The sequence below is a fragment of the Cavia porcellus genome, unplaced genomic scaffold (genome assembly GCF_034190915.1).
Source record: "Cavia porcellus strain 051 isolate PalLab524CR breed Dunkin Hartley unplaced genomic scaffold, mCavPor4.1 scaffold_14, whole genome shotgun sequence".
Lineage (NCBI taxonomy): Eukaryota > Metazoa > Chordata > Mammalia > Rodentia > Caviidae > Cavia > Cavia porcellus.
The window spans coordinates 71,755,955-71,763,516 of NW_026947497.1; positions in this window are offsets into that span (position 1 = coordinate 71,755,955).

Consider the following 7,562-nt stretch of genomic DNA (forward strand, 5'->3'; position numbering starts at 1 on the left):
TTTTAAGAAGGTAAGTGGATTTTTTTTTTTTTTTTTTTGGCATGCTTCTTTGTTTTTGCTGGACTTCTTTTTAATTTGTCAAATGTACATATCTGCAGGCAAGGTTGCTGCTAACACATGTGCTGTTCTGTTGGGTGAACAGACTGAGTTGTTTCAGAGATGCTGTGGTGAGGATATGAGAAGGCTGCTTGCACCCTGCTCATGCTGAAGACAGCTGCTCTTACACACACACACACACACACACACACACACACACACCCTAAACACAGACGCATACACACACACACACTATTACTTTTAGAATAACTTTAAAATATTCAGTTTTTTTAAAGAAACAAATAATGCACATGTCATATTTCTATCACCTACAGCTAAGCAGAACTCTTTTATTTTTATTCATATATTCTTATATGTATATTTAAAGTATACGTATACATCCAGGTTCTATCTTGTCACTTGCATCATTAGTTTTTTGTTAGTGGGACAGAATTCCTAGCACACAAAATTTAAGAATGCAAAAGGTTTATAGTTTCAGAGGTTTCAGTTCATGGTAAGCTTCAAGTTTGCAAGGAAGTGGATTAGAAAGGTACCATGGATCAAAGCAGCTCTCATCATGATATCCAGAAGCAGAGGACCAGAGAGGGAGGTACACTCCCCAAGGGCACAACCCAGCATCCTCCAAAAGTCATCTTCTAGCAGTTCATTTTGCTAGAACATCGATGGGTTAATCCACTGATGATTTCATGCCTGCATGATCTACTCACCTCTCCAGGGGTTTTCTAGTCCAGTATACATGATATTTAATATTACATGGAAAGTTTGGATTTGCCACTAGTCACATTTTTAATAGTTTTATACTTTTTATTTGAGGATTAAATTTATTAAGTACTCATTAGGATTTTATTTCGTCATCCAACACACAGATCCACTACAGAGCTAGGCCTAATCACTGTTCAGCCCAGTGACTCAAGTAGGAAAAATGGAAGCTAATCCTTGTCCAAGGACTTTTTGAAGAAAGTAACGTGTCCCAGGTTGCTTTAGCATTTCTGTTATGATTTCCTGCGACAGCAATGGACATCAGCATGACTGAGGCTTTCTTATTGTATATTATTTTATTATTTAATTTTAGTTTTTACTGATTCTAAGTAAATTTTTTTTAACTTTGTCTTCTCTTTCTGTGCCTCTATCTCTATTTCTTTCTGTCTCTCTCTCAGATAAATCTCTCTAGAGTTTAATTTTTATCAACTGAACATTTTAAAAAGCTTTATTCAACCCTTATATTTCCACTTTCTGAATTGGTTCTTTAACCTATCATTTAAATGTAATCAATCTAATTTTTATCATTTAAAACAGAAAAGAATGATTCATCCTTTTAAAACTTTATAATCTTTGCTGTTCATCTTGTTTCACCCTAGTCATCTTTAGGACTATGATTTGTAAATGTAGCTGCTATGTCAAGAGTTTTACATGAGGTATCTAATGTAATGCAAAACCTCAAACTATGCCACTAATTAGTCTATTCTGTTTCTTTCAACCTCAGGGTCTGAGATACTGGATTGTGGCCAAGTTATCCATTTCTGATTCTCTCAGCTCCATTTCTAACGCAGTTACAATTGTGATTTGGCTTTGCCCAATTTGCTAATGAATAATTCTAAACTTTTCAAGTTTGTAAACGCAAATCAGTTCTCCATCTTCATTGGCACTCAATCAAAAGGATGTTAACATAAGAGAAACTATTAGAATTGGTCATGATCTTAAAATTTAATCTTCTCCAGTCCTTTCACAGGGGTGGTGGAGGTGGCTGCTGGGATAGCTAGAAAATTAACCTGATTAGAGTTATAAAACAAATCTGCTACAAATCCAGAACTAGATTTCATGTCTTCCAATTCCTATACTATTCTTTTGTCAACAAAATCATGCTGCCTTTCTGGTGCTGGCTTATTAAAGGAGCTTTTCTGCAAAGCACTCAGAGAAATTTCCTATGTTTAACCCTAACGAACGGTGTTAGGCAATCATATTGTGCCTTTCTATGCTCCTGACTTTTAGATTTTATGCTAAGTGATTTCTTGGAAGTGAATCCTACCGTATCAAATACATTTCTCCAAAAGTCATTAACTTGTTCTACCTTCTGAATTCATCACGACTCACAAGTATAAAAGCCCCTTGAGGAATTACTAAATGTCTCAGACATTTTAAAGATGTTCTGGGTCAAATTACCATTTAGAAAGAGGACACTTAAATTAGAAGTGGAGAAAAGAGTTGAAACTCAACTGATTTACTCCCTGAAGGAAGGAGGAATGTCTCAATTAGATGCAGTATCAGGTCAGACTTCTCTGGAGGTTTTATAGTGATACGTAATTTCAGTGTCCCTGAATAACCAAATCTTTATAGATGACCTAATTTAATTATAAGAATAATTGGTGTAAAGGGCAATATTCACCTTACATTAGACTAAAGTGTAAGCATGTTGAAATTTATTAGTGCATTTGAATCATTTACAAAGCAGAACACTTCCCTATCACTGAGCCTTAATTCCTCTTCCTTCTTATTTTTACCTTTCAAACTCTGTTCAGTTTCTCAGCACACAAAATTTTCTGCAATCAGAAGTGCTCATTCTGACTCAGGAAACTTTTTGGAATTTCATCTGTGCTGTTCTCCATAGATAATAAAGAATCATTTCTATTTCTTTCCTGCCCACTACTTTATAAACAACTTTATATAAAACAAACAAACAAACCAAACCAAACAAGCAAACAGAAATACTGAGTTTATCTTCCATCCTGAGAAACTGGCATGTAATTGGGGTTCAAGATATGCCTGAATTGTTCTGAGCAAAATCTGACTCGTGATTGTTTCTAGAGAAACATGTCACCGACAGAAATGCTTAGAAATGTATTGTTGAATGGCAAATATAAAAATAAATGTTTTCCTAAAATCCTTCTCAAATGATTCAGATTTGTTCGATTTGTATTCAAAGGAAATGAAGTTAACAGTTTCAAGATGAAGGCTAAAAATGAGAATTAGCTGATTCTGTTGTGAGGAAACAAAATTCATAAACCATTTAAACCACCCAACCGAAACACAAACAGGAGTGGGCTGTTAGGTATTTACATTAGAATTAGCATTCATTTCTTTAAATGAGGAACTAATGTTAGCTCAGTTTCCATAAAAATGAAGATTTACCAGTAGTCACATTTGTCTGCATGGGGAAGGATTTTGCAGATCTTAACAAAGGGATTAAACAAAGAGAAATGAACAAATTACCCAAGTGTCACCCCCAACTATTTATTTGGCTTAATCATTCTCAAGGCACTTTGGACTTCCTCAACAAACAAAGCCACAAAAGCTAAGTTAGGTCAGTTATCCTTTTGGGTTTTTTTTTCCTTAGGAGATTTATTCTGCTCACATGCAAAAGAATGTGAGTTGGCCTTTCCAACTTTTATTTAAAGTATTTAACAATGTGAATCCAATCCATAAACATCAGCTGAAACCATTACCTTTAAAATGAACCCTGAAGGAATTTGAAACAGTGACTGTGTCCTCAAAGGGTCTCCTATGTTATAGGTACACTTTACATGTGCCAGCAAAATACCTATTGAGCCACAGGCTGAAAAGTACAGTCATGGGGATGAAGATCTATCATAATTTTAAGAACAAAAATCTTATTTGTGGGTTTAGGAAACCATTAAAGTAAAGAATAAATGAACGATGCTATTAAGTTGTACATTATCAAAGATTAATTGTTTGATTATATTTAAATCATCACTACCAACATTTGAATTATTTCACAAATATCCTTCAGTTCTGTCTTTCCTGCATAACTCCAAGGCATGAAATTACTTACTTACTAAAGAATGTATACTATATTTAAATGAATTTACTGAAATACTGTGAAACATCAGTTACCTTGAAATATTGGAACATGGTGCACTCATATTTCTTATGATCACAAATATATCTATTCAAATGCAAAACTACTTACTAGAAGAAGCATAGAACTTCTTATCTATGTAAACTAAATGCTATTACATTTGTTTTTCTATGTGATGTAAAGGACTCTCACTATTATGGTTTCTGTTTTCATATCCTAAAGTATATCTATGTTTATAAAATTCAGACATTTTAAGGGTTTGTTATTTGTTTGCCTCATTCAATGACGTTTATTTATAGAATACATTATTAATTAATGTAAATGACATTCAGAAAGGTAATAATATAGGATGTCTAGTGATTAACCTAATGAAAAATATGCATAACTCATAAACAGTAGCAATTTATTGAATATATAAAATTAGTAGTGACATTTTTATTATAGGTAAGTTTATTGTAGATTTCAATTTTCATAAATTAATTCATACTTATAACTCAACAACTAAACTCATGTCTTCTGAAATTGCAAAGCAAGGAAAATCAGCTGAAAACAAACAGATAAGAATATCAAAGGATATCAAATGGAAAAATGGCCATATATGCAAATATATTTTTATAAGTGAACACATTCAGTACTAGATAAAATAGATATGTAAAATAGAAAATAGTATAACCACATGTAAACTTGTTTTTTGGGTTTTTTTTGTTTTTTGTTTTTTTTTTAAGTATTGGGAATTGAAACCAGGGTCTTCCCAGTGAGTTTCACCCCCAGCCATTTGTTTGTTTATTTATTTATTTATTTATTGTGGGGACAGTGTCTAAATCACCAAACTGTAGGGCTAGAGTAGAACTTGTGATTCTCTTGACTCATTCCCAAAATGCTGGGATTACAGATAGCCTGAGGCCAGCTAAGTTGAGCATATTTGGGAATACATTTTCAAATGAACAGAGAGCTTGGTATTATTTAATATTAAGTCTAAAATTAATGTTTAGAAAGGAAAATAATTTATTTCTCAAGGTTTACTCTCAAACATAAAATTGTAAAAGTATAAAAAAATTGTAATTCGTTTTCTGGGGCATATATTGCAAGTTTTTAAATTTGAAAAATTACTCATATGCTTTCAACTTCCTCTTTATCGTTTCCAGTTCGCATGGTGGATCACTAAGGTGGACTAGTACAATAAGAAAAAGAATTCTGTGATGATAGATGTCCCTGTTAACTAATATAGTGGAAAGAAGAATAGTTAACACCCTATACAGAACACTTTATTTTTCTTTATTGATGGCAATTAAATAGAATTAATTATCTGTAGCCACTGTTGTGACCAGAATATCAACTGTCTTCATTTTTTTTCCAATAAGGGTCAACAGCTAGTGTAAATGTGTAAGTCCCACCATCTGAGAGTGATCTTATTTTCTTGTTACCCTCCTTGATCCATCTGAATTTGTAGATACCATACAGCTGAACTGCCCATGACAGTATACTTTATGCCTTTGCTGATAGCATTAACTTCTGCAGTTTCTCCTGAAATGAAGAATTGCTGCCGGCTTTTTATAGTTTGAAGGGAGAGTTTTATGAATGAGCACTAGGTCCTTAGCCTAAGGCCATTTATTTCACAGTCCCAGAAACAGACATTGCTACCAGCTTTAAGAATGTTCATCCCAGTTACACACTTGAGATCAGGGAAACGACCAGAGGACGTGTCCGCAGATCTGCGCTTGCATCCTGGGATTCATCTGGATCATAATTTCACTTTTAACCCAATCTCTAACAAGCTTCAGGTTAAGTCTACACGATGCATTTCAGAGCCCAACTTTAGATCTAATATCAATTCTGATTCTGTATCACACTGAAAAATATCAGTAAGCTGTTACCCAAAAACGGCTATGGGCTTCTTTGGTGAATAACTGGGAAGTAATTATTTAATTGATATGTGGCAGTCACTGGATAATTCTTTTTCTGAAAGATTCAGCCTCTCTTTAAATTGATAGACTATAGTTTGGATGGTTGTCTTAGAGACAGAAATTGGGTAAAGGATCACATTTTTCTTTGCAGTCAGTGAAGTCAGCCTTCTGTTTACTTACATGTTATTTTCTGATTATCCAGTTGTAGCTCATCTATCTCACCCCTAAGATCTCTATGGTCATCACCATAGATTCCTAATATTCTATTATCTTCATTGCTACAGCAAACGAAGTTAAAGCTAGCTTTCATGCTATGATTAAGTGCTAAGATTTGACTTTTCTTATTCCGTATTCTGATAAACACTAAAGGAGATGGTGTACAGGGTTGGTAAACTTTACATCCACAGCTGAGCAAGAATGGTCAGAAATTATATTCTCAATAATGCCAGTGCATCCTTCTCTAGTGCAGCCTTCCCTTCTTACTGCTTTAGTGAGTCGTGCGTCATTGTAGGAGGTACACGAAGCACATCATAGCCGAGCTAAAATCAGATAGGCAAAAAGGTTAGTGGTGCACCATATGCATCTACTAAAAATGGCTATCAAATCAATCTTACTGTGCAAAAATATTTTTTGGCTCACAACGTTCTGCAAGGCAAATCCATATTCCTCCGCAAGTCATACATAACCATTTTAAATTGACTTCTACTTACCATATGTGGAAATTCACTCCCAAAATACCTCATTATCTATTCATATGAAATTCCTTCTTGGTGTCCGAAAATGTGTGTTTTTCATACCTTCCTGACTTTGCATATGTTATCTTCATTGCCTGACATATGTTAAATTTTGCCATGTTTTATACAGAGAACATATTTAAAATACTTTGATGTGTATTCAGAGCACTGTACACTTGATTTTTTTAATTGTGTCATTACCATGGCATTGCTTGCCAAACACCCCAGAGAATTTTCATTAGTTACTTTTAAAACTCTCAGTAAAATAACCCCAATGCATTATGAAACATTACGAAACTTCAGTATCTAAACCCCTCCGGACAGAATGAGTCCCTTCAAATTCATTTTTACTGAGTAATTTTTATAAATTTCTATTATAGGACTTATCATATTGCATTATGATTGTCAGTAAAGTATGTGTACATAAAAAAAGAATTAAAACTTAGAAATGGGCCAGAGATTTAGCTCAGAAGTATAAACGCCTGGCTGGCAAATACAAGGTGTGAGTTTGATGCCCTGTACCACACACACACACACACACACACACACTTAAAATGTGTGTCCAGGAATGTGGCACATCATGTAACTTATCTTTTTATCTACAGTACTAGTTATCTATTAGTTGAGTGTTGAACCAACAAAGGAGGAGAGTTGATATTTTTCTTTTAAACTTCTATATGAAGATAAAATAAGCCCCCTGAAGTAGTCTGCTGATATATAGTATTGCCATTAGAAACAAATTACATATGATTCTTTAAAATATTTTTCATATGTACAAATATATATGATGTTTTTATTAACTGTGGTGGTTGTGTTTTCATAAAACATCTTAAGTAGACATACAAAGACTAATATATCATTGCATTATATATATATATATATTTTTAAAGCGGAAATTCTTCAAAGCATGAGTAATATAGCAAAAGCCAGAAATTCGGGACATGCATTACATTCTCTTTGGACTCTTGGGGGAAATGGTGTGAAAAATTTAAGCATACCACTGCTAAGAATTTTCATATCCTCAAAAAATTTAATATCTGGAAAGTGTGACTC